We start from the raw sequence: 24,873 nt of genomic DNA, 5'->3' as shown, positions 1-24,873 counted from the left end.
AAACAGCATCCCTATTCCTAGATGCCAAATGGCTTTCATATCAAATGGCATCTACAATGGATTGGTTGTGGCTGTGTCTCTCTGAAAGTGCGCTGAAATCAATACATCATGACTGCCAGGACTCAGGTGGACCCCATGGTGGTATCAGGGCGAGTTTTTGGCCCAGGCCACTTTCTTTGTTCTGACCAAGCAACTTGGGTGAAGGAACTGGAGTCTCCAAATGAGTAGATTACATCTAAGTGTCTGGGTCCCCTGTACTTCCATTAGTACTGTCTGCAAATAAGTATGTTCCTCTGGTGGCCTTGGGGAATGCAAGGAACCCAGGAACTAGTCATCTCCAGGTTCATCAGAGCAGGAAAGGTTTAGAACCAAATATGAGCCAGGTTCACTGACTCCCCACAAACTAGCCCTCCTGGGTAGCATCCTTGCTGGTTCCCCTCACACCACAAAGGCAAGTGGAGCTGGCACAGGGTTATGGTACCACAAGGGAAATGTGACTTGTGCTGATCTCAACAGGAGTTAGCCAAAGTCCCACAATGCTCCTCCACCACTCCAGGTAATACCGAGGAAAGGGGCACCAGGATGGAGTGGCGAGAAACACAACACCCCATATCCCGGCTGAGAGCTGTGTCCATGCCACTACGAGGGGGGAAAGGGCAAACCCATGGAGGGTCTGTAGAACCAGGCCTTGTGCGGGATGTGAAATACCAGTTCACCGAGGACTCTGTTCCTGCCCTCTGAAACAGTGCCGCCTCCACTCCACAGCCTAAGCCAAAAATGCAACTCCGCCCCTGCTGCAGTTACCCCGGGGTGGTGAGAGTGGGAGAGTTCCCAGATCCCGAAGTAGGACAGCTGGGTTCAACCCCCGGTCACCTAAAGCAAGAACCTCTACGAGCGTCAGGTTTTCGTCAGTAAAATGTAAATAAAATGGAGGTAAGTAGCAGAATCTCCCTCACGGGTTATGTGAGGAATACAATTAGATTCTAGTAGAAGGGATCTGAGCCCAGCGCCGGGCGCTGGAGGATATCTGAGAACCAGGGTTGGTGATGCAGACAACACTGCCGGAGTATACGGAAGGGTCACCGGCCATGCCAGTCCCCGCTTTTGGGGCCGGACGGTCTGGGAACGTCCTCAGAAGGCGGCCTGGAGGGGGCAGTCCCGAGCCCTCCCCAACCCCGGCAGCCACCGCAGCGTTCCAGGCAGGTGCCGGGGCCTCGGTCCCTCCGCGAGGGGGCCGGTCGTTGGCCAAATTGACAACCTTGAAGACCAATGGTAGGCCGTTTTCTCTGTGCACCAGTCCAATAGGCATCGGTTGCCGGGCCGCGCCGGGCCTCTTCACCAATGGAAAAATTCTCAGTTGGATGAGGCGGGGAGCAGAGCCGCGTAGCCGGCCAGGGCAGCTTTGCGCACGATCCGCGCGAGGGGCGGGGAGGGCTGGCTGACGGTCTGAGCGCTGGGCCGGGGAGGGAGGGGTCTGCTTCTGCACCGGCTCAAGTAGCGGGCCTGTGGACCACGACCCGCGCGGCACCCCAGCAGCGCCAGTCTCCGCGCGCTGAAACACCCAGGGACGTTCGACTGGAGGCGGGGGCCGCGTTGCGGAGCCGCCCACGCTGCGCTCCAGGTAAGCTCGGGCTGGTGGGCGGGGTCGGGAACCCAGAGCTGGGCCGGAGGGTGGGAGATTCATGTCCGGTCGGGTGTTGAGGCGGGGTCTGGGAGCTAGAGTGCGAATAGGAGTGGAGGAGGGATGTATTCTTGGGCCTTGAGGGTCGGGACTGGGGGTTCGGGGGCTAACTCCACCTCAGGGGTTCTTTGCCCTAGCCTTCGCGCTGGAGTCTGGTGGCCCGCGGGGGCGGGTCCCTTTGTGCTCGGCCTCAGGGCTCTGCGGGACCTGGTCGGGACGCCCCGCATCGCGCGCCCCAGCTGAGTACACCCCAGCTCCGCAGCTATATCCACCCCAAACGACTATGGCCCCCTCGAAGCCGGGACCGGGCGGCCACGAAAACTTTCCAAAGGCCCGAGGGGCGACGAGGCCGGGGAACTTTCAAGGGGTGGTGTGCCTCTGGGAAGCGTAGGGCCACAGCCAGGGCAAGGGGATGTTCCCGCACCGCACTGCTTCTGCCGCCTAAGGAATGAACGAGAGACGCCGCTGGGGATCCCTACCCGGTATCCCGGCCTGGATCACTTCCCCACGTCATCCCTGCCCCTTTCTCGTCGGACGCAAGTGGGTTTGCTTAGGAGTTACCTTGGGCAGGAGACTGAGTTCCCCGTCTTTCCCATTTTAACTCTTAAATAATTTAGTCCTGGATACATTCGTTTAATCCTTTCTGATCTATGTCATCAATCAGAGTGAATACTGAACTAAGGAACTCTGGCTCCTTCCCTGTAAATTCAGACTTATTCAAACGCCTGGGTGTCAACCTTTAGGGTAGGTAGACTCTTCTTTGCCCCCCACCTCTCTTACTGGGGATTAAACCAAGAGGCACTCTATCCCTGAGCAACATTCCCAGACGTTTTTTATTTTTAATTTTTGAGACAAGGTCTCTAAGTTGCTGAGGCCGTTCTTGAACTTGTAATCTTCTTGCCCAAGCCTCTTAAGTTGCTGGATTAAAGGCCTCTGCCACCACACCAGTCTGGTAATGTGAACTAACAATCCCAGGTGGTCATGCACACTCCACATTGTAGTGCACACACCAGAATGTATTAGGCTAGGGGGTAAAGTGATGGGCAAGATGTCTCTCAGGGCAAATCATCCCCCGAATCCCAGCTAAAGGTACACTGGGAACCTCCAGCCCCTTGGCAACTATAGCCCTTCTGCCTCTATTCCAGGACCCAGAGAGCTGGTCCATCCAGAGCATGTGCTGCTTATCTTGTGCTCCCTGTATCTTTGAACCTGAGATGGTGCTGGACACGAGAGATAGAGTTCTCTGGTCCAGCATTCTGGGGCCATGTCCAATCAGTTCGTGAGCAGGTGGTACAGGCATTGGGATCTGGAAAGGCATAGATTTTCCTCTCATCCTAGTCCCAACCCGACTGAGGTACTGCTCCCTGCTGTTCCCTAACTTTCTGTTTGGGGTCCACCAGGGCCCAGCATATGACTGAGCACAAGAACTCAAGTCCAAGACTGGTGAGGAGGAGGATCCTCCACATGGCTTTTCATAGCTGAGCCTCTCTCAGGATTTTTATAGACATGAGGACCTGCTGTCCAAGGCTGGAACTTCATTCAGCCCTTTGTCCTGCTAAAACAGAGTTCTGCTCCCAACACCTGTTACATTTAGGTGCTTGGTTCCCTATGTTAGTTCTGACACCCCCTCCAGAGGTGGTCCTTCAGGTCTCTTCCTAGTCCCAGAGACCCTTTGCATTTCTCAGCCTCCTTCATGAGAGTAGGGCTGCAGCTGTATCCCTGTTTGTGCTTCACAAGGACTCAGGGTGAGTTCATTTCACACCAAGAGAGGCCTAGGGGGCCCAAGGCAAGCAGGAGCAATGAGATTCCCTGCAAGAAGGAGCCAGGAGCTGTGCCAAGAACACTAGGCATGCCAGAGCTAACCAGCCCCCACATGTCATATTCCCCAACACAAGGGAAGGGGGCAGTGTTTCAGTGGGAGTCAAGGCCCACTCTGCAGAAGAGGCCAGGAATGGAGGGTGTAGGGGTCCCTGAGGCAGCACCACAGGAGACCAGGTGGGCCACAAGAGATTCTGGAGGTAGTGGCTCCTGTTGAGAGACAATTTCTGTTCTTTTACAATTTCTGTTCTCAACAATAGGATGAGGTTTGGACTACTCTGTAAGAGCCCCAGAATTAGGAAGATAGAGGGTCAGGGATCCCTTTGGGGACCTTCCCAGCTAAGGGGCTCACCTGTCAGCCTGTTTCAGATTGAGAAGATGAGGTCAGAGTTGGCAGACATACACACACACAGGTGTCTTCCTTTCCGCTCCAAGTCATTCACTGACCCTTCTCTCTGCTCCTGCCCACTGAGGGACTGGTGACCTCTTGTAAAGCAGCTTGAAGCCAACCATGACCACCAGAGGGCAGCTCGGACCATGGCCATGGCAGGCAAGACCAGCTTTGCCCAGTCTCTTCTAAGGGCTAGAACCCTTCCTCAGATGCCCAATTGGGAGGCCAGAGCTCTGATTCCTCTGGGTTATTTGTTAAGGATGTGAGGCTGGAAAGGAGCCAAAGATCCCTGGGCAAGCCCCTTGGTGCCTCAAGGTGCTCCTTATACTTGGTTGGAGACTCCAGGGAACAGTGAAGAATGGAACTGTGTCCCTGCTTGACCTTGAAAGTGAGGCCTCTTTCAGACATGAACCCCAGCCATCTTTCTAAACCTGGTCCTGTCACCACAACAGGGTACAGGTATGAGTTATGTGGCTAAGGAGTGGTCCCTACATATGCCCACCTTGGCTTCTGGAAGGGCATATCCCCTGCTATTTGCATTCAGTCCCACCTCTGCTCCCAAAGCAGGATTGGAGGAGGTCTGTCTAGGGCTACAGCCTGCCAGGTTCATACTGTAGCCACTATAGGGCAAGTTCTCAGACCTACCTGATCTCACTGGGCCATGTGGCTAAGCTGCCTGTCCAGCATGCCCAGTCCAGGTCCTCTCCCCATCATGGACTCAATGTGGGATTATAGGAGCTGCTTTATGCAGGTCATATTCTTAGGTCTGTAACTCACTGGTCTGGTTGCATGACTGGTCCTTGCAGCCTGGACTGGGCTCATGCCCCAGTCTGGGCCCTCTGTGTCCTCTGATTGGGCCACAGACACTGCATCAGAACTGTAGACCTTCCCAGGATTGGAGGTGGTTCTGTGGGGAGTGGGCAGGGGCCAGTAGTACCCCAGCACTTGGTTGTGTCTAGGCAGTTTAGTGGGAAGTCCCAGCATGGGGCAGCCATGGTAAGAGTAGGATCAGGCTATCCTTATGTCTTAGATGAAACCTGACAAGATTGGTGGCTCTCCTGACTACAGAATTCCTGTTTCTGTGTCCTTGGCCAGATGGATGACTCCTGAGCCTATAGACTATCCTCAAGGAGTGTTAAAAGGGTCTTCTCCAAATGAATGTCTCCCACTCCCACAATCTCATCATTAGATCTGTCTTCATATCTGTGTCCTGTCACTTCCTTTTTGGTGGGGGGTGGGTAGCAAGGATTGAACTCAGGAGCACTCAACCTCTGAGCCACATCCCCAGCCCTATTTTGTCTTTTATTTAGAGTCAGGGTCTTACTGAGTTGCTTAGTGCATCATCGTTGCTGAGGCTAGTTTTGAACACGTGATTCTCCTGCCTCAGCCTCCTGAGCCACTGGGATAACAGGTCTTTGCCACTGCACCCAGCATGTCTTGTCACTTGTTAAATCACTTTCTGTATCTACTGCCTCAGGCTAGCTAGCTACAGTCATTCTGCCTTGACCTCACCTGTATGGAGCCACTGTGACAAGGGCACCCTTAGGACAAAGACACATTCCCTCTAGCTACCACTGTTCTGCTTCCCACAGTCCCCTTTCCCTCCTCACCTCTGCTCCCCCACCACCACCTCCTGGAGTGCCCTGTAAGGCAGGAGCCACATTCTTCTTGAGGACATGCCAAACCCAGCTGGGTGGAAATCCTGGGGAACTCCGGAGACAGGAAGACCTGAACTCAGGTGTTGGCCCAGTGGCACTGCCTATCCTGGACCTGGTTTCCCCTTCTGTAAAATAAGGTGTTAGTTCCACTCAGGGCACATAGTAGGAGTCAGTGAGATATTGGCTGACAGCCTATGTCACACAAAGCAGCAGCACATGGCAAGTCCTAGAGAGAGGCTATCAGATATCAGGGTTGACAATTAATTCACACAGTTCTGTATGGGACAAAATTTTTGTGAACATTTAAACTAAAAGCAAATGTGTCCCAGAAATGTCATATTGAGAGCGAGGAGCTGATTCCTGAGCCTCAGACCTCAGGGTAAAAGCAGCATTTTCATCTATTCGTGCCCCTCCCAGGTACACAGGTACACACATGCACACTAATGTGCACATGAGCATTCATGCAGCTTGGAACCTCATTCCTGTTCATTCCTGTGTCTGACCTCCATGTTCTAACCCCCAACCTCCCATGTTCCTACCCTGACTCCTACCCCATGATGAAGGGACTGTTTTGAGGCAGGGAAAGTCATCCTTGACACACCCAAATAGACCACATCCACACAGGTTGAGTAGAGGCTCAGAACAATCTGGAAAATACCATGGAACAGAAGCAAAAGAGCTCCCATCATTACCAGCTTTCTCCTCAAACATGGCCTCCCATCCAAGGTCCATCCCTCCCTGCCTGTCTATGCCATCCTCGTTCTCATTTTTACAACATGAATGCTCTGGCAGTGTCTCCAGGCCTTGATATAATGAGAGGGAATGTGTCCCCAGGCTATTGGCTGAGATAGGACGTGTGTGGTTCCTTCTTCCCCACAGCAGGACTGTGGGCTGTGAGCTGTGAGGCACAGGCACCTCCTTGTTCCCAACTCGGGCCTCTACAATGTGGTCACCCCAGGCCTAAGGGCTAGGTCCCAGGTCATACTTGAACATATCTCTGGGGTCAGTAGCCTACCTGCCAGTGGTGTCTTGGGGCCTGGGGAGCTGCTGCCTGTTTGGGAGGACACAGGATCTGGAGTGGCCTCTGGGAGCCTTAGGAGAGGCAGATACTATTCCATAGTACAGGAGTGGACTCTAGGGTGGAAAGAGCAGGGCCACACTGGTAGAGGGACTGTGATCACCTCTGTAGGCCAGCAGAACCTTGATCCTGTCTGTCCCTTGTGCAGGAGTTCTTTCTGTATGCTGCTTATCAGGATAAAACGGGTCCAGCATTCCAAAAAGGGAAAAGAGGTCACTGTCAGTCCACACCTCTGAATTCTCAACAACATTGGGAATATAAGAGGGACTGAGGATGTGGCCTAGTATGCATGAGGCCCTGGGTTTGATCCCCAGTACTGCGAGGGGAGAAGGAGGAAAGGAAGGAAGGAAGAAAGAAAAGAGAAGTTGACCTGATATAAACTGGAGTGCCAGTGACATTGGGACAAGAAAGTGCACACAAGTATGTGGTTATGAGTCAGGAGCTCTGCAGGATGACTTCAGGGTTTGGAATGACAGCATCCTGATTTGGGGATAGTCTGAACCAGTACACCTTAATCCTGAAAGAACTCACTCTAGTCAGGGGTAGCCTTACACAGTGCCTTCTGGTTTCTCTGCAGGAGCCAGAGCCCACAGGATGGGCATTAGGACATGCTGATCTCCCCTAGAGACAGGTAAGTGGCCTGGGCTTGGCCTGAGCATATCTATTTCCCACATAGAACAGCATAGTGTCTTGCTGGACCTGGCCAGTGTGGTCAATGGAGAATGGATGGTGACCTCAGGCACTGTGTGCTCCTGGTCATCTTCACCTTGGTTGAGCTTTATAACCTAAACTATAAAGGCTGGACGTGGCAACCTTCTGCTACCCCTGCTGGATTTCCTAATGGTCCCAGTTGTGGGCAGCAATACCAGTTTGATATCTAACTTGAGGATAAGCCCCTGATGGACCCAGCCTACCAGATTGCAGATAAATGATGATCAGGACATTAATTGGTTCTGATCCCCATCCACTTTGTCTTGAACACCAGCCCTTGCAGTGTCTGGTGTCAATACAGCCTGCCCAGCCTGGTGTTCAGCTCACAGTAGCTCCTGGGAGACTGAAGCACCTGACTGGTGCAGCTTTTCAGGTCTGTGGTCTCTGTCACAACCATACTATTCTGCCATTATAAAGCAAGAACAACTAAAGGCAACTCTAGCAAGTGATATTCTTTTTTTATTTTTTTATCTTTTGGTACCAGGGACTGAATCCAAAGACACTGAACCACACCCCTAGCTCTAGCAAATGATATTCTGCTTTTAGCACAGGTAGAGGTTACATGTGCTGGCCCCTGCCAGTGGTGTTATCAGTGTTTTGCGTTCATCTGTGAATAATAGCTGCCACACGTCACTGAGATGTGGGACTGGGCAGGTGTAATGGGTTGGGAGGCTGAGGGATAACTGTGTTCTCCCAATACCCTTCAAATGAAAGGGACACCCTGATGGCATCTAATACCCTGTGAAGATACTACTGTGATGGTTACTGTTAGGTAGAGTGGGTGATGGCTACAAAGAGTGTACCTAGTTATTCTTCAGTTATTCTCCAGTATAGATGCCCAGTTCCCAGTCAGCTGTCTGCCCATTTCCCTACCAGGAATGGGAGGGAGACTCAACTAATGACAGCCCTTTGGATTCTTAGTGACACTTATCACTCAGTTATACTGTGCTTGGGAGAAGTGGTGGCAGCAGACCAAGGAACCCCCAGGTCTTTGGGTGCCTGAGTGTTCTGTACAAAGGGATGTAGGGGAAGGAACAGAGAGGCCTGGTTTCTCGTTCCTTGTTCTCAAGAACCTTGGGTATGGGAATCTGCTGACCAGGCCAGTCTAGGTCAGCCTAGTGGGAGCTAAGTCTGTTGCTGACTGCTGTGTGGGAGAACCAGTATCTGGCCAAGTATCTCAGTACTCAGGTCATTGAACCATGCAGGGGATTCTGGGAAGATGAGGCTCAGGCTGTTCAGGGCTTACTGGGACAGAGTGTCCAGGATTTGGAACATGACATTGCTTGTGGCACAAGGTAACAGTGTCTGGGGACAACAATGTGAAGAGGGTCTGTCCCCTATCCCCCTTAACTTCTTTGGGAGGCCAAGTTAGCCAGACATCAGATGTCAACTCTAGTAACAATGTCTGTAGGAGGGTGGTGGGATAAACACATCCAAGGCTACCTGGCCCTGATCATCTGCTCATCACTCCTTTCCTTCCCAATTCCTAGTCTTTTCCTCATAGTGCTTGCGCTCTCTCTCTCTCTCTCTCTCTCTCTCTCTCTCTCTCTCTCTCTCTCTCTCTCTCACACACACACACACACACACACACACACACAGACACACTTTTTCTCCTTTCTCCTTCCTTACCTCTGTTGTGCTCATGGAGTGTTTGATTATTCATGTCTGACCTAGGCATTACATGAATGGGTGATGGCATTTGTGGTGGACCCCATTTCACAGACTGGCATGTAGAACCCAGACCCATACTTATTGGTTCTCTGTCTTTGGGCCCTTCCATAACCAGGAAGGAAATCTCAAAGCTAAGTTGGGACAGGGTTTGATATAAGCAACCATGTGTGTCCTACACTCAGCTTTGGTAACAGCTCCCACTCCAACATTGGGCATTGCTCCAACATTGGGCATAGCAGCCACACCAGGCCCAGCCCTCCCCTTGAGGAGCATCCAATCTGACTGAGGAGATGGACAATAAACAGAGAAGCAGTGGCTAACTGTGGGTTTGTGAGATGGTGAATGGTGGGGCTTCCTGGGGATGGGGAGCTAGAGGCCATGTGATAGGGAGGCATATGCGGATGCCAGGCCCAGGTGACAAGGGCTGGTGAGAGCCAGCCCTGCTATGCTCTCTCAGAAACAGGCACCAGATCAGCCTTTCTCTGTACTGGGTTTCTCTTGGAGTTTTGATGAGTTTCTCAGCCCTGGATATAAGCCTTTCTGTATTAAAGATTATTAATTATTTGCTCATCTCCCTGCCTGCTGCACATTTTTCTCATCTTTTTAAATTTTTGTTTTTGACAGTTTTTGATGTTCAGAAATGTTTCATACTTTGTGGCAAAATGTTGAATTTTTTCCCTTTTTTTGATTGCTCCATCACTCTGTATAGTCCTCCTCAGCATATAGCCAGATAAATACATGTCTGTCTTCTCTTCTAGATGTGAGTACTTTAGTTTTTAACACTCGGTGTTTAATCCATCCAGAATTTTTTTGACATAAACATCAGGTGAGGGCTTAACTTAGTTTTTCCGTTGCGACTGAACCATTTCTTGCCTAATGTCTATGTCACTAGAAATTAGAAATGTTATGATGTCCTCATGTCCTCAGGTTTGCTACTGGTGTGGGGCAGTCAGTCCGCGGCTAGTGCTTGCTACTTCAGTTAAAAAGACCAAGTAAGAGAAACTCTATGGCATCAGTCTTTGTTCTCAGAGTCTTGGTTATTCTGCAGGTGTGTTTCTATGACTGTGTGTTGAACTGCTGCAGGCTGCCCTCCCTGAGATCTCTGTGGTACTCCCCTGAAGCCCATGCTGCTTGAGCAGATTGGCCCTCCTTGCATGGGTTGTGGTATACTTGGGGCTCATTGACCAAGAGCAGAGGGCTTGGTCCCTGCTGTGGTAGGACCCTCCCTAGAACCCCAGAATGCAACCTGGACCTCTTTGTAGGTGTCCAGCCTTTAGATGCCACATTCTGGCTACAGCTGGAGTCATTGCAGGGTCCCCATAGCCCCCAGTTCCTGATCCACTCTGCAGTGAGGAGCTTGAGGCTCCTGGTATCAGCTTGTATGACCTTTCACCAGCCACCTTGTATGGCTGGTGGACAATTCATAGTTAGTTGCTCTGGCTGCCACACAAGTACCTTGCCTACATAACTGGAAAGCTTAATACAGGTTAGCCAGCTATATTTACCATGCCATCCTTTGCTCAGGATGATTTATGACTAGCGGTATGGCCTATGCCACAAGGCCTGCAGTGCCGAGGACCCTAGCTATGTTCTGCCTGAGGGCTCTCCTGGGCAGTCTTCACATGTTGTTACCAGGTGGCTGTTTTGGTGCCCTCAACCCCCACTTCCATGTTTACAGACCCCCAACCTCATTGCTGTCTTCTCCAGAGCTTCCCCTATTCCTCATGCCCTTCCCCTGGTGCCTCATACTGTCACTCTGACTATAGTCACTTTCTAGCTATTCCCTACCTAGGTCGTCCTTGGGGAACTGTTCATGAAGCCCCCTGGACTCAGGCTGCGTGAGGGGCCTCACTTCCTCCAAGTCTGGGTGCCCCTGTCCTGGCCTGACCCTCAGCTGGGGGGCCAGCAGTCATCAGCTCAGCCCTATATGGTAGGGACACCCCTGTGGAATGCCCCTCAGTAGCTCAAACTTGGAGATTCTGAGTCCCAGGGTTTTTTAGCCCAGAACTGATCTGAGAGGAAAGCTGTCCCTTGTTGGGATTGGAAAGATGTAGAATGGGGCACGCAGTGGCTTATCTTGGTCATCTTGACATTTGCAGTTGATGAGTTGGGTATTTAAAATATGTCTTTAAACTTTTTATATTCAAAATACTTTCACTCCCCTTCAAATTCATATTAGGCCATTCAGGAGTCTGAATGTACTTGCTGCCCTCTGCATTTTGTGAGATAATGAGGCTGCACAGATGGCTCCCAGCTGTGTCTTCCCTGGGGCTGTCCTTTGTGCCCTGGAAGGAGGTGCTGTATGCCCCCAGGACCCATCCCAGCTGGTCAGGATCTTGGCCACAGTCCCTAGAGGGGTTTGAGTATACAGATGGAAAAATTGATGCCTGGGCCACTGAGGAGTCTAGAATTATACAGGCAGAGGAATATCAGACCCAGGCAAGGCCCAACCTTCACAAAGCAGGTTTCTCTTTTCAAATAATCCATCTCCTACACCAGGCCCTGAGTCTAGGCCATGGTCTCATGATGCCAAGATGTGCCTTCTATGTCCACATCCAGGTGGGCCAGGCTTCCCAGGGTATGCCCAAGAGACAATGAGGCCAACTAGCAGAGACCAAGTCTGAGGTGCCAGCATCCCCCTTTTTGCCTTTAATTTTTAATAGATCATTATGTGCTAGAAAATGTTGAAAATACAGAAAAGGAGGAAAAAGAAATCATACTTGTCATACCTCCACATTCCAGCACTGCCTGTCCTTTACCATGTGGTTTTTATTTTTATTTTATTTTGTGTATTTTATAGTGCTGGGAATCCAACAATCTTATGCGTGCTAAGCAGTTACTTTACCACTGAGCCATATACTCTGCTATTTGGTTTTTGTTGTTGTTTTGTTGGTTGGTTGGTTGGTACTAGAGATTGAACCCAGGGTGCTTAACCACTGAGTGACATTTCCAGCCCTTTTAATTTTTTAAATTTTGAAACAGTATCTCACTAAGTTGCTTAGGGCCTTGCTGTATTGCTTAGACTGGCTTCAAGTTTGCAATCCTTCTGCCTCAGTCTCCCAAGTCACTGGGACTACAAGCATGTGCCACCTCTGACATATGGTTTTTAAGCATGATGTGGGTTGTGGTCCCAGATCCCCAGTGTTCTCTCATTGGCATTTCCTATTGCTAATGTCTTGATGAGTGGCAAATGTGAGTGGGAAGGGGATGGGCTCCCTCTTTCCACCCACATGCCTCAGGGTGCTGGACCTGCCTCTCCTTAACACACCTGGCTTATTCCCCCTTGTCCCTTGCACTTTCCCCAGAGGGCTTGGAAAATCTGTCCTTTATCCCATCATGGACATTCAAAATATTTCCATTTCTTCTCCATCCTAAGGGATGCTGCAATAAACATTTCATGCTCCAAGCCACTTTTCTGTATTTGAACAACTTGTGCTTGACCTTGAGGTCCTGGCAGGGCAGAGAGGCTCACACACCAATAAAGCCTAGGAGAATAGCCTGTGACCCAGTGTCAGCCCTTCTTACAAGAAATAGCCAGGTCCACCTCTGCAGATAGAACCTATTCTGGGACCTGCACAGAGGATGGGTCTCTCTGGGAAAGCAGTCCAGAGACCCACACTGCCAGCTAGGAACCCTCTCCCCACCCACTGTTCCTCACCTATAGAATGGGAGCCTAGATTCCCTGGTAAGCATGGATGAGGTGACAACACTCCCAGTACTATATCAAGATACCCAGGCTTCCCTGAACCTGAGACTGATTCCTATCAAGTGTGTCAGGCACCACACACAGTAGGTCTTCAGGAATGCAGCCTGTTTTGGGCCTGGGCCAGGGCGTGGTCCCAGTCCCTATGGAGTCTGCCTTAAGTGCCATACATGGTAGGTCTTCAGGAACCTGGGCTATCCTGGGTCTGGGGCTGGTCCCCACAGAACCTGCCATAGGCATAGTGTTGAGTAGGTGCTGGGACCTTCCTCTCTGCTTATGAACCTCACCACCTGGTCTCCCAGTCATGGACCCTTCCTCACCCCAGTACAGTCCCCATGGGGCTCAGTGGTCTGGTTGTGCCAACATTCCTGCATATGACCACCTCCCAGGTGAGTCATTGATAGATCCTGGCAGTAAGGGTGGCAGCCCTACAGCTAAATCTCCTGTATACATATCTAGAGGCTCCTCAGCTCTTCTCATCACCTTGCAGAGGCCCACTTTAGGGTAGGAGCTCCAGGGCTTTGCTCAGGGGCATTAGCTGTACCCCTCAAAACATGCCATGGCCTACATGGTCTGTTCACCATGAGTGAGTCGGTTGCTGGAGACTCTGTCCAGATATCTGATAGAGTGAGGAGGAAGCAAGAATGGGGGCAGAGTCGGGTACAGTCAAGGAAAGGATAGGAATATAGGGTAAGGAGGGATGGAGGGGGAAGTGAGGGGATAGGAAGATATGGGATATGGGGGGGGGGGCAGAAATGCCAGAGGAGATAGCTAGGGAGGCAAGCAGATGGTTGGAGGCCCAGGCCCCTGGCACACGGACAGGAAGGAGGAAGATGCTAAGCACCCTGGGCCACACACTGTGCCTTCTGAGGATAACAGGGATTACCGGAGAGGGGACCCTGCTGAACACACTGTGGGATAGCACTCCCTTAGCCCTGGGCTTCCCAGGTCCCCTAGCCAGTGGGTATGGACTATAAGTTTCACCTTGTCCTTCCCACCTAGGGAAGATTGGCCAGAGGGGAAATCATTGCTATTCAGGGAGGCAGTCCATCTCTCTAGAGCCGTGGAGAAGATGAATGTGCCCAAATACTACCTCCCCTCTGCTGGGGCTTCCACCCAGCTATCCTGACCACTGCAGGATAGCTTGGGCCAGGGCTTTGTGTGAGACTAAGACCATCTTCCCTCTTGGGGCCTCACAGTATGAGGGAGGGGAGCATCTTACATTGGAGATACCAAAGCTCTGCCAGCAGAGCAGGCCTCCCTGCCAGACCAGCCCCAAGCAAGTATATCATCCTTTTCCAGTCTTCACAGTGACATTTCTTTGGCATTTGCCCATCTACCGGGAGCTATTGTGTGTGAGGAAACTAATTCACCGAGTATTTGTGCTTGGAGAAATAATTCCAGATGTTTATTTACCCCATGAAACAGGCATTGGTTAATTTTAAATTAAGCCTTCGTAGTCACAGAAGTCACTTTTATCTTTTCAGATCCAGGGATTTCCAGAGTAGCTAGGCATGATGTAGAGGAGGAGGCTATCTGTGATAGTAGCCCAGGCAGACAGCCTATGCCCTGGAAGAGCCCTGGGCCATGAGCCTTGGGGTTCTTTGTGTCTTGTTCCTGGTGACTTGTCTCCAGCCTACTCAGAACCTCCCCACCTGCCCTGATGGTGGAGACCTCCCAGAGCCACCACTACCCTGGTAGATGAGGACAGCAGGCTTGAGCAAGGTTGGGTGGGTATAAGAAGGCTGGGTGGGAGTGAAGGAAGTGTCCCCTATCCCCTTCCTTGAAGCTGGTGGGGTCTGCTTCTGCTGGAGCCACAGAAGTTCCTGCATTGGACCTGATTCTTTTGCCCACTCTTTCAGCAAGTGTTTATCTGATCTTCCCTTTTACCACCATCATGAGGTTCCCCATTGCCTTCAGTATAAAAATTATGCAGGTCTTTGTGACACTGCCAATCTCACTTTTTATCTAAACCCACCTCAATCAATTCTCTAGACTATCTGGGTGACAACCCTTCCCCCAGCTTTCTAAATGTAGAGATCCCAAGGCAGCACCTTCTGAGCCCCTGCTGCACAGCCTTTCTCCTGATATTTCTGAACTTTTCTGCAAAATTCCATGTCAGTGCAGGATAGAAACTCTGGTTCTTGAGCACAGGAACTGCACTACTCTGCTGGACTGGGCACTATTTGCTGACGTATCCCTGCTTCCTTGGTGCAGCAGAAATAAATTGAGTACCTGCTATGTGCCAGCTGCTGCCTAGCTCTGGCCAAGATGGTCTTGTTTCCCCCAGCTAGTCCTTCATTCTAGATGGTAGCCAAGAAAGATTTAGATTTTTTTTTCTTTTTTTGCAGTACTGGGGGGACTGAACCCAGGGGTACTTTAGCACAGAGCTACATTCCTCAGCCCTTTCTAAAATTTTTCGAGACAGGGTCTCACTAAGTTGCTGAGGCTGACCTTGAACTCATGATCCTCCTGCCTCAGCCTCCTAAATAGGTGGAACTGTAGGCATGCAACCCTGTGTGCAGTTCACAGTTGTGCTTCAATTATTTGTGGTCAGCCCTGTTCTGAAAATATTAAATGGAAAGTTCCAAAAGTAAACAATTCATAAGTTTTAAATTGCACACCATTTTAAGTATGTCTTTCACCTCACTTCACCTCATCATGTAGGCATTGTTATCAGTTCATATCCTCACAAGAAGGGTGAATATGGTACAGTAAGATATTTTGAGAGAGACCACATTGATGTAAATTTTATTACAGAGTAATTGCTCAGTGCTATCAGTTATTGTTATTCTCCTACTGTGACTATTTTATGTTAAATACTACTAATACACACACACACACATACACACACGTGTGTGTGTGTGTGTGTGTGTGTGTGTGTGTGTGTGTATACACATATAAACTTAGTTAAAAAAAAAAAAAAAAAGAAATAGGGTCCAACCCCAACTACTATCTGTGGTTTCAGGCATTCACTGGGGTCTTGGAATGCATTCCACACAGATAAGGGAGGACTACTGTGTTCAAGTTTTTCTATTCACGATTCAGTCTTGGTAGGTTGTGTTTCTAAGAGTATATTGAGCTGGGAACATAACTCAGTTGGTAGAGTGCTTGCCTTGCAAGCACAAGATCCTGGGCTCAATCCCCAGCACCACAAAAAAAAAAAAAAAAAAAAAAAAAATTATCCATTTTATATAGGCTATCTAATTTTTTGGTGTATAATTGTTTTATAATATTCTCTTACCAACCTTTTATTGTAAAATCCAAAGAAAAGGAATATCAAAATGAGAGTTTTTTGTTTTTCCTTGTTGTTTGGTTATTATTTGACTTGGTTGGACCTTGTTTTATGTTTCTTGGATTCACACCTAATGTGTTTCAGACATCACCTCACAGATCCTTGATTTCCTAAGACAGTAAAAATGCTGACATAGACAGTTGACAGAGACCTGTTCCAGACAACTGGAGCTGTCTTGATGAATTCGAAATTGTAGGACCTTGCGGGAAGAACCAGTCCTGTGTCTCAGCAGTTGTTCCCTCAAAGAATGTTGCCTTCATGCCCAAGCTGTGTGTTTCTTACCAGCTTGTGGTGGTGGCCACCCCCAGATTTAAATTCCAGCAGCACAAGCACAGGATCCCTTGGTTTTTTCAGGCCTTACAGATCTTTGAGTTTTTCCTCTTCTTTGGTTCTTAAAGCAAAACTGCTTCCTTAAGAGTCCAGGGTTCCTGGTGAGACATGTTCACTGCCTCCAGATAGAAAGCCATTGACTGTGGGAACGATAGAATCGTGACCCTGAAAATCCAGAAACTTCATCATGCTGTTTCATTACAGAATTTCGGAGCTAGGTTAAAGACATCAAGGTATTAGCTGGTGCCGTGGCACACACCTGTAGCCCCAGCTACTTGGAAGGCTAAAATAAAAGGATCACTTGAATCCAGGGATTTGAAGCCAGCCTGAGTAATATACCTCTCAAAAACGGAGGGAAAAAAAAAAATTTCAAGATAAGGAAGATTTTTTTTTAACAAAGCCATCAGCTCTTCCTTACCATAAAAGAGCATCTGAGATGTAAGCCAGGCAGTGGGAAGCATCCTGAAGCTGACGTGGGTGGGCAGTGTCTGGCTCCTCCAGGGCTATGGACATCCTGGCAAAAAAGAGTGACCCAGACCTCAGTGAGGTTGGCAGATCAGGACCTGGCAAACCTTTCTACATCATGAAGCAGATGCATCACAGAAATGTGACTCTATCAGATTGAATTATAAAATTCTGGAGAAAGACATGCCCATGATTTCCTCAGCTTATGTTTATGTCCTCCAAAATTCATGTTGAACCAGTCATGGTGGCACACACCTGCAATCCCAGTGGCTCAGGAGGCTGAAACTGGAGGATCAGGGCCAACCTCAGCAACTTGTGAGGCTGTAAGCAGCTTAGTGAGACCCCATCTCTAAAAAATAAAAAAGGTCTGGGAATGTAGCTCAGTGGTAAATTTTGCTCCTGTGTTAAACCCCCAGTAACCAAAATAAATAAGTAAAATTTTGTGTTGAAATTTATTTGTGAAATACTAAAAAGTGGGACCAAGTAGGACCTTTGAAGAGGTGATTAGGGCTCTGCCCTTATGAATGGATTAATCTAATCATGATTAGTGATTTAATGAATTAATGAGGTATCTTAAGAGTGAGTCAGCTATAACTTACAGTGAGTTTGGCTGCTTGCTCTCTTGTATTCTCTGCATCTTGCCATATGATGTCCTGTGCCTCAGGACCCTGCCAAGAAGGCCATCATCAGATATGACCCCTCAATCTTGGACCAGAATCATGGGCCAAGGTAAACCTCTTTATAACTTACCCAGTCTGCTGTTATTAGCAACAGCAGAAATGGATAGAGACACCTTTTCTGAACAAAAAGCTCACTTTAACTCAGTGTCCAACCCCAACATGTTGAGGGACCCCCTTTCTGTGACCCCCTTGCCATGTTTCTGTGGTCAGTAGAACCTTGTCAGCTCATCCTTACTCTGGGAATTCATGTTACATATTCTGCCATCCCCCTTTTGTCATCTATGTCATTTTCTGCTAGCTTTTAAAAGGCCATCTTGATTTGCCACCTTCTGCCCCACATTGTGTGCTGGTGTTCTATAGCATCCTCTCTGCAATTTGCTGCCTCTGTCTTGTTTTTCTATAAATCTCCATGGGCTCCTGACTATGATGACTCCTTTTCATTACGGTCAGTTCTCATTTCATTGGACACTGTGTTTAACCATTTGAGGGGTGCATACCTGCAACTCCCCAAATCTGTGCTAGTTATTGTACTCAATGAGATTCAGCAAGAGACAGCTTTCTTAGTCCTCTCACAACAAGAGGGTCTTCAAAGCACTGAATACTGCTATTTGTTTGCTTCTCCCTGTGCACACTCAGGGTCCATGGGTCCAGCCACCCCTGTCTGTCACTGAGGGCCCTCAGGCAGGGATCAGAGGCTGAGGTTCTTTGCAGACTGTGGTGCTGAGGACAGTCTTGGTTGGGCAAAAGGCACCCTTGCCCATTGTTCAGAACAGCAACAGAGGTCTGCCCAGAACTTCAACCCGCAGCAAGAGCTGTCATGGCCAAGCCCTGGTCCTCCCCTCCACACCAAAAAAGATTGTCAGGACTTTCAGATCATCTACCACCCATTTTCACATGGAGTAGACAGGTCCACGTGGGTACAAATGGGTGTGAATTCATGTGCATGGGAGTTGTACCTGTGAGGGCACCTGTGTGTCCCTGTGGATGGGCATGCTCTGTGTGTTTGTGTGTTGTGTGCAGCATGATGGTGCGGTTGGTTGTCCGCATGTGGTTAGCTTTGAAAAGGTCTCCAGACTTGATAGTTGATAGTATTTCTTGCTGCAGTGTTTCTGCCTTTTTCTTTTTGTACTGGGGATTGAACCCAGGGGTGCTTAACCAGTGAGTCATATCCTCAGTGAGACAGTGTCTCACTGAGTTGCTTTAAGATCTCACTAAGTTTCTGAGTCTGTTCTTGAACTTGTAGTCCTCCTGCCTCAGCCTCTCAAGTTGCTGGGATTACAGGCATGTGCTACCATGCCTGGCTTCCTGCCTTTTTTTTGACAGGTGCTGGACTCAGACAAATCCAGCTACCAGAAAGCTCTCATGGTATGTGTGAGGGAGGGAGCCAGAAGGGGGCACTGCAGGGCTTGAAGTTTGCCCTGGGTGGTGGGTGGAGAGAGCTCCCTGCCCGTTCCCACTTTCTTATTTGCATATTAAAGGCAGGACTTTGTTCATTTGCTGGCAATTGGTGCATCTGGACCTGTTGCCATGGGCACTCTGAGCTGAACTGGTTCCAGAGCACGGGAGACAGGACTGTAAGCAGCATGGAAACATCTACCTCAGGTTTTAGAAAGGAAATGCTATCCTCCTGGGGCCTGGCAGCAGATACCACAGGACATACACAGGGCAAGGGCAGAGTATTGGGATCCAGGTCTTTGGTGCCTGGAACCACCCTGCCCAGGATAGGATGAACTACCATTACTGGACTGGGTCAAGATCTTGTACCAACTGCTACCCTGATTTGCTGAGCTGCAAGGGCTTAGTGAGAAGCACCTTTTCTCTGAGGATCTTTGGACTTTCAGGTGGACAGGTCACTTACTCAAATGATGGCAGCTCTGCCACCTTCCTGAAATTGAGCTCTCAGTGCTGTCCTAGTTTCTGTCCCTTCCAAAGCCATAACAGCTGATGGTATGGAAAGTAGTGCCATTTCTTTGTTCTAAAAGATGTTAAGGGGAGGCCTCTTAAGAGGTAGTGCTGATTTTTGGGTTGGATTCTTTTGTTTTGACCACCGGACACTGAATTCAGGCCTTGTGCATGACTTGCAGGCCAGTACTCCCCAACCCTTTTTAAAAATTTTTTGTTTTGTTTTGTTGGGTTTTTTGTTTATTCGTTTTTTGGTACCAGGGATTGAACCCAGGGGCTCTTAACCACTGAACCACATCCCCAGCCCTTTTTTATATCTTAAGACAGGGTCTCACTAAGTTGCTGAGGGTTTTGCTAAGTTGCTGAGGCTGGCTTTGAACTCATGACCCTCCTGCCTCAGCCTCCCAAGTTGCTGGGGTTACAAGTATGCACCACAACATTCAGCCATGGTGCTATGTTTTTTGTAGTTGTTTTGTTTGTTTATTTGTTTTCTGTACCTCATTGTCTCAGAGACGACAGTGGTTCTCTGTCTCTCTGTCCTGGAACCTCCTATATCCAGTGGGCCCTTGATTTCTCTAGCCTAACACATCCCCACATGCACTCTGGAGTGCAGGGTCTGGGCTCCTTCCCTCCAGCTTTCCAGGTCCAAACCTCTGTTGTCAGCCTGAACCCTCCATTTAGTTACCCACTCCAACCTCCCATATGTCTACAACTAGTTGTTCACAGTTCCACCATAGCAGCCTCTGCCATGGCAGCAGGAAGTCAGAGGTGCTATCCCCAGGTCCCTCCATGCTGTTCCCAAATCTGATCAAATTTGCTTCTGGTCCCTGTACAGGCAGGGCCAGGAAAGGGGGAGTCCCACTACTTGGGCCCCAAGGAATTTTTTTTGTACTGGTGATAGAACCTAGGGGCACTTTACCACTGAATTACATCCTCAGTCCTATTTTTTTTTTTTCTTTATTTTTGAAACAGGGTTTCACTAAATTGCAAAGGCTGGCCTCAAACTTGAAGTCCTCCTGCCTCAACCTCCTGAGCCACTGGGGTTAGGCCTCTGTGCCTGTGCCTGACATCCCCACACCTCATTCTTACCAAACAACTACCTTTCGAAGGATGTTGGCAGTCCCACCTAGACTCCCATCTTCCCTGGGTGGAAGAGGCCCCTAACTGGGAGTGATCAGAGCACCCCCCAGTACTTTGTCTTGTGTGAGCCTGCACAGTCTGGCTGTGCTCAAATGACTGTGGGGAGGATTGATGAGGTGTTATTGAAGAGTGGGTCTCCACAGTCATGTCCTGGTGTCTGCAGGCATCAGCAGATAGCACAAATGCCAATGGGGAAAGCAAGACAGGAGGGATGAGGTGGTGGCCTCTGTGAGAGCTGGAGAGAGTACTTGCTGACTCAGAGGCATTGCTGGGTTGGGGTGGTCCATTGATCCTGCTCCCCAGGGCCCATGTGCGTTTGTTCACAAAGGGACAGATCTTTCCTGGGGCCAGTGCCACCTCCTGCTGCCACTAGGACCTGTGACCCACACCAGGAGCTTAGTTAGCAAAGCTGTTGTGGGTCAGACTGAGGTCACTTGGTGAGGGCCTCCCGGGCAGGGAGCCCAGCATGTAGGGCACTGCCAACTGCCTGGTCAGCGGCAGTCAGGGTGAGTAGGGACCCTTAGGCCAGGACAGGGAAGGGCTTCAGACTAGGGGTCTACTGAAATGTGACCTAGCCACCCCTTGCCTCCACTGTGGAGTGGGAATGCAGACAGGGCTGCCATGCTGAGATCTTTCCTGGGGCACTGGTCCTTCTCACTGTGCCCAGGACCTATATTGTCCCCAGGGTTCTGTTTTTCTAACCCTGGATCAAGCCAATCCATTGTGAGATTCCTTTTTGTCCAAACTTGTCCTGGGGTTGTGGCTCCAGCACGTTTGCTTCAGGCAGCACAGCTGGATGGGCCATGTTCTCCCCAGGGCAGGCCAGCCAAGTCAGGGTTCCCTACAGCAGGGGGAGCCAAGACCAGAGAAGAGGACAGCAAGCTGGGGTGGGGCCCAAATGCCATAACCAATCCCAAAAGACCTGGAGACCTCCCTCCATCCTACCTGCAAGTCTTGTGGCCCCTGCCTGCAACAACTTCCTACACTCCAGTTCCCACTGGGCCCCCAGCCTATCACTGTCCCTGTAACCAATCCTGGGTGTTTTCCATCAAGCACAAGTTCCCCCTGCAAAGGTTTTTCTGACCATCGAGGCAGAAAACATTCCTTGTTAAAAGAATGTGGAAGAAAGTGAGGAGGCCCACAACCTTTGCTGTGTCTCCTGGGCTGTGAGGTCCATGCAACCCAGGAACCTTTTTGTGGCCAACAGGCACAAATGGTACCTGATCCCAGCTCCTAGTCATCAGGCATTCCCACCATGGCCTCTTTGGCTTTGCAACCCAGGGAAGAGAGTCTGGGCCAGGACAGCCTCCCTTGTCCCCAGAGACTTTCTGGTCATAGGCTTTTAGGGGCTGCACCCCCACCACCTCTCAAAGAGGCTTTGTGTCACCACAAAGACACTCTGTCCCTCCAGAGAAGCCTGGGTGTTGCCATGGTGATGGAGGGGCCTGGCAGAAGGGGTCCACCTACTGTCTGTGTGTGTATGTGGAGGGGGGTGGGTTCCAGGCCTAGGACAATGTGCACATAGGCTGGCAGCCAACATGGTAACTACTGCACCTGCCTAGCTATAGCCCCTCTGCCTGCCTGACAGGATACTTGTCACTAACTGGGTCTCAGTGAGACCATCAGGATATTAGTAGGAATGGGGATCCCAAGCCCTGTGCTTGTTTGTGATTAGTCCCAGCCTTACTGTGAGCTTCTGACCCCTCCTCAGGAATGCATTTGTCTCTACCCCACCCCAGAGTGCAGAAGGGTGGGACTCAGCTGTATACATGGGAACTCCTAATCCCCTACACTACTCCTTTCTCCCTGAGATGTGGAGATGAGCCATATATGGCACCTTGCAGACTGAGTACCTGTCAAGGGAGGGAGTAGAGGCAATGGACTGCCCCAACCACCATGCCTGACTCTACTTGATGGGACATCTTAGGGGACCAGTTCCTTCCCACTTCCGTGGACTTTGTTGTCATGGATGAAGTGGGTAGGCTTAATATGTAGGGAGAGGACACTATATGCTGGTAGCCCCCATAGCCTCTGTGCCTGGAGCTCCCAGCCCTGGGGCCTTAGGGCCTTGGGGTTGTCCCAGGCCAACTGCTGCAGAGACCCCAGAGGATATGGGTTCTTATTTCCTATAGATCTATCTGCAGTACCCTTGGCTGCAGCTAAAGTCTGGATCAGGCAGAGAAGGGGCTGGGATGAGGGCTGCACTAAATCCCAGCCTAGGGTCTGGGGAACTCCTGTCCACCCTTATTCCCTGATCTCATGGAGATGCTGCTAGTCCCAAGGAACAACAGAGACTCAAAGGGTGCAGGGGTCAGGTATCTGTGGCATGCCTGAGGGGGAATCTTAGGCCCAGGGATCCAAAGGTGGCCCCTGTGGCTCAGGCCTCCTATGGAGGAGGACAATCACTGGAATGCTCACAGGCTTCATCTGCTTGCCTGCCTTGTCCCCAGGTTGTCCGTCCTCTGACACTCCAAAAGCCCAGCCCAAGTTCCAGACCTCAGGCTACCAAGTTTCGAGCTCTCTGGCCACAGTGTGTCTCTGCCTTAATCTGACCCCTAGCCTCCTGTGTCAGCCCTCCCATGCCCCTTAATACTCCTGGACCTCCTGCTCAGAAGCCCCCTGGTCTGGGGCTGACCAATCCTGCCTTGGTCCTGGTCTACCCTTGGCCCAGGGTGCCTATTAATACAGAACAAGAACCCACAAAGGGTTTGCCTTTTTTAGGAGCCCTTCCACATGTGTTCAGTAGATGCTACTAGGTAACTACTGCAGGGCTCTCCCCTCACCCCACCCCCACTGTGGTCCAGTGTCGCATTCTTCCTCTGCTTGGGAAATCTAATTTCTGTGCTGAATCTGATTATGGATTTCCTGGCTGCCTGAAAATCCTGCTACATCTCCCAAGCTACAGGCTGTGGGCACCACCCTCGCCCCTGGGGAGCTTAATTCCCTGGCCTCTATGCTCTCTGGTCATTTTTCCCCCCCTTTTTTTTTTCTTTTTCCTTTCTTTTTTTTTTTTTTTTTTTTTTTTTTTTTTCCTTTTCTTTTCTTTTTTCTTTTTTTTTTTTTTTTTTGGTACCTGAATTAAATTCAGGGGCACTTAACCACTGAGCTACATCCCCAGCCCTTTTATTTTGAGACAGGGCCTCACTATGTTGCTTGGGCCTCACTATGCCCCTCACTAAGGGGCATGGGAGGGCTGACACAGTTGGCTAGGGGTCAGATTAAGGCAGGGACACATTGTGCCAGGGAGCTGTAAACTTGGTAGCCTGAGGTCTGGAACTTATGCTGGCCTTTTGGAGTGTCAGAGGATGGACAACCTAAGGACAAGGCAGGCAAGCAGATGAAGCCTGTGAGTATTCTAGCACTTGTTAAATTGCTGAGGCTAGCCTTAAACTTGTGATCTTTCTGCCTCAACCTCCCAAGTTGCTGGGATTACAGGCCTGTGCCTCCCCACTCAGCCTCCTTTCTTGTTTTTTTTTCTTTTTAAATTTTTTAATAAAGTATTTTTTGACAACGATTCTTAAGAAAAGCCAATAAAGGGCTGGGGATATAGCTCAGTTCGTAGAGTGCTTGCCTGTCAAGCACAAGGCCCTGGGACAAAAAAAAAAAAAAAAGATTTGGTGATGTGACTCAGTGGTTAAAAATCCCTGGGTTCAATCCCATATATATATATGAACAACAACAACAAAAAAAAAATCCCTCAGGGCTGGGTTTATGGCTCAGTGGTAGAGCATTTGCCTGGAAAATGTAAGACACTGACTGGGTTCAGTCCTCAGCACCACATTAAAAATAAATAAAGTTATTGTGTCCATCTACAACTAAAAATTTTTTTAAAAAAATCCCTCTCTGCCCAATAGAATCAGACACATGGATATCAAGATTCCAATTTTGGTGTAAGAGACGTGGCCTTAATAGGATGAGCCCTGTGAATTGAACTCCCTGCTCTCACTTGCACAGATTTTGCTTCCCAAAGGAAAGAGAAGATGGAGTAACCTCTCTGCAGGTAGGAGGAACCCACAAAGGAAGAACCTGAGCTGAGCCAAACAGGAGCTGGGTGAGAGGGTGAGCACATTCCAAGCCAGATCCTCAGGGATATTCTAGTAGAAATACTTCTCCCTGGAAGCCAAGTGGTGGGACCTGACCACTCTTCCTGTTCTACAATGAAGACTGTGTTAAAGAGAGGCTCTTCCTCATCTCCTGGCCCCCTGCACCTTCACTTTTGCAAGCTCTCTTGACTACTTTGCCCATTTTACATGACTGCAGTCACTGGGCACATGCCATTCGGTGCCACCTTCGGGGATTCTCCAGGGTGGCTCAGCCATCATTGTGGCCATATACACCCACTGGCAGAAG

General features: G+C 49.8%; 1 protein-coding gene across 8 annotated transcripts in view; it reads left to right on the top strand.

Moving 5' to 3' along the window:
* The first annotated feature begins 1,442 nt into the window (after positions 1-1,442).
* ARVCF (ARVCF delta catenin family member) overlaps positions 1,443-24,873 on the top strand; it is a 49,975-nt gene continuing 26,544 nt past the window's right edge. For 4 of the 8 annotated variants that reach the window (XM_079152169.1, XM_079152167.1, XM_079152168.1 and 1 more), the window contains exons 1-2: positions 1,443-1,621; positions 7,204-7,257. The gene's annotated coding sequence lies outside the window, so the exon portion shown is untranslated. The remainder of the gene's footprint in view (positions 1,622-7,203; positions 7,258-24,873) is intronic. The other 4 variants (XM_079152171.1, XM_079152170.1, XM_079152163.1 and 1 more) reach the window with 2 other exon arrangements.

This window comes from Sciurus vulgaris (genome assembly GCF_902686455.1).
Source record: "Sciurus vulgaris genome assembly, chromosome: 8".
NCBI lineage: Eukaryota > Metazoa > Chordata > Mammalia > Rodentia > Sciuridae > Sciurus > Sciurus vulgaris.
This window is presented reverse-complemented; position numbering and strand designations above follow the sequence as displayed.